Genomic DNA, 3271 nt, shown 5'->3' with positions numbered 1-3271 from the left:
GGACTGTACAAGAGGTAGGTTGTGGATATTACATTTACCAATATAATCTTGCATTTCCTGATCTTGAAGAGATTTTACTTCATGATTAGCCAAGAAAAATAATTTGAAACTCTGTTCAGAGAATTAGTGAAGTGAGTATTCTATTCAGTACATGGTTTCAGTTCGGAAGTGGAAAGTATCTAAATGCATAGCCCTTCATGAAGTTGAAGTTAGAAATATTTGTCAGCAAGTCAGAAAATGTTAATAAGTTATTTTATAGTGTAGCACTCAAAATGAGACCTTTTGAACTAATGTGAAATATGCATGTCATTTTTCCACTGAAACCCATAGACTCAAATTGTTTGTTTATTTATTTATGCTGTCTTAGATTGAAGATGGATAAATAAATTGGTCTTTCTGATATTATCATAAAAAAAAAAAAAAAGTTATTCCTTTGTTATTTTTTTAAAGTCCAGTGAGATTAGATCTAAGTTAGCTAAAATCTGTTTCAGCAGAACAGCAGTAATTCATCCTAGACAATGCATACAAATTTTCATTTGTCAAACATTTGATAAATTGTTACCTATTTTTAAGCATCTTCCTAATTCTAGGAAATAATATAATTGTAGAACTAAATTTCACCTGCACAGAGAGATCTTAATTTACACGGTAGATCTTTCAATTTATAGTATTGATTATGATTATGTTTATGTATCTTATCTGTTACATCAAATCCTTTAGAAAAGCCAAAACACCATTCTGGAATGTGAAATCCTATTATTAATAAGGATATTATATCATTATATCATTATATCATTATATCATTACACACACACACACAAAAAGACAAGCTTTCTGGAAATCAAACTTAATGCACTGTGAAGAAACAAATTTCTTGACAGTTAATAACTGTTATTCAACATTCTAAATTATTTTTTCATGGGGGAAGAGACCGTAGAACCATAGAATTATAGAACAGTTTGGGTTGGAAGGGTCCTTAAAGATCATCTCATTCCAAACCCCTGCTTTGAACAAGAACACCTTCCACCAGACCAGGTTGCTCAAAGCCATATCCAGCCTGGCCTAAACACTTCCAGGAATGAGGCATCCACAATTTTGGGGGGGCAAGTTCCAATGCCTCACCAATCTCATATTTCTTCCTTACATTTAATCTAAATCTATGCTCTCTCAGTTTAAAGCAATTATCTCTTCTTCTCTCACTACATGCCCTTGTAAACTGTCCCTCTCCAGATTTCTCGTAGCATCCCTTTAGGTATTGGAAGATTCCTATAAGATCTTCATGGAGCCTTCTTCTCCAGACTGAACAACCCTAACTTCCTCAGCCTGTCTTCCTAGTCTCTTATGAAGTGCTTCAACCCTGTTCTTCTTACACTGTGAGGTTGAGAGCACAGTAGAGGGGAATAATCACCTCCATAAACTTACTGGCCACTCTTCTTTTGATGCAGCCCAAGATATAGTTGTCTTTCTGGACTGCAAGCATGCATTGCCAGCTTATGTTGAGCTTCCCATGAATGAACACCCCCACATCCTCAGGGGTACTCTCAATCCATTCTCTTCCCAGCCTGTATTTGTGCTTAGGATTGTGTTGACACAAGTTTATCCTACACTTGACCTTGTTGAACTTCGTGAGGTTCACATAGTTCATCTCAAGACTGATGACTCAAGATGTCTCAAGAGATATATTTTAAAGATGACTTGAATGTGCTGCCTGACTAATGTCCAGAGTTTTAAACCCCTGTTTGTTTTAGACATCAAAGTGTGAGTCTGGATTCTTCAATTTTCAAAAATATCAGGTTTATGTTTTCTCTAACAACATAGGACAGTATTCATACAAATTGCCAGATTTTGCAGAGATTGATAAAACATGCTTCTAAATGGTACTCTCATTTCCTTCATAAAGTTCCCTGTCCACAGTGGCTTCTCCTGTAACTTCTCACAGAACTCTTTCTTACTATTTTTCAAGTTGTAAAGATAAATGAATGCCTATAAACTACTGAGTCACCCGTGTGTTGTTAACAATCAAATTAATAGTTATGTTTTTTGTTTGGTTGTTTGTTTTTTGACTGCTTCTACACACAAATTTGTCCTTTTGGATTGCCTGGAAAAGATAGCCATCTTCTTGGAATTTTTTTCAGAATCATTCTGAATAAGACACAGAGGTTGTGGAAAGACAAATTTTATGAAGATATAGGAATTAGCAATGCTTCCATTAGCTGCTTCCATTTCAGACAGTGATTGCACAGTTATTCACATAATGAGATATAATTCTTGGTTGTGATAATTTTCTCTAGTTTTTTTCAGTGTCATTTTCCTAAAGATTGTTCTGTTTCCTACTGTGTCTTATACATATTGGTTTTGACTTTAAGCAGGAATTTCAAGAAATATAATAAATATACAGCTACTTCAGTATAAGAGATTTCAATGTTTCGTACCTGACAATTCTTTATTAAACTTGTGCTTTTATTTCTAGTTGTTTTGCAACATTAGAAGATTTTTATTTTATTTTTTATTTTTTTATCAATGTGTTTATAAAAACTTTTTTATGACTATTCTCTGTCTCCTTCCACAGCATATCTTTCATTTTTTGTAAACATCGTTCGCCAGGGAAATCACAGTATTTCTTATACACTGCCTGTAGTGGTATAAACCATATAGAAAAACAAATTTTAACAACCTAAAGATAAATCACATCTCTCTTGCTGAATCTCATTTTTTAGCATGTAAAAGAAAAGAAAAAAAAAAAAAAAAAGTCAAAAATTAGATGAGGTAAACTAGCTCAGGATTGCAAGAGGATTTTTTTTCCAATTATAAAAATCTCACAAAAACAAGTTTAAACACTGTATTTTCTTATCACATCTATACATTTCAATATTCTTAGCAACTTCTAGCTTCATTGTCTTAGTACTAAAACATTCCTTCTAATCTCTGTCCTTTTGAAGTTAAGATGACATGTGTTAGTTAAACATCATTTTTGGGAAATTATATTGCCTAAAATAAGCCATGGAAAAAATGAGCAAGTACTTTACTGATGAAAATATTATAAGTATATATAATAAGGTTTCTTCTGAGTTCTTATACAAGCACAGAAAAATGTGATTTGTAGGTTTACTGAAATAGACTCCCTACACAGATTTGGTTATGTAAACCAAATGTAAACTTCACATTGATGCATGTAAGTTTAACATCATGGTTACTTGTACAAAAGACTATTTTTTATTATTATTTTTTATTTTTTTTCTGTGACATTGTTACCAATATTTTTCTTCCAGAA

This window comes from Oxyura jamaicensis, chromosome Z (assembly GCF_011077185.1).
Source record: "Oxyura jamaicensis isolate SHBP4307 breed ruddy duck chromosome Z, BPBGC_Ojam_1.0, whole genome shotgun sequence".
NCBI lineage: Eukaryota > Metazoa > Chordata > Aves > Anseriformes > Anatidae > Oxyura > Oxyura jamaicensis.
Note: the sequence above shows the minus strand (reverse complement) of the source record.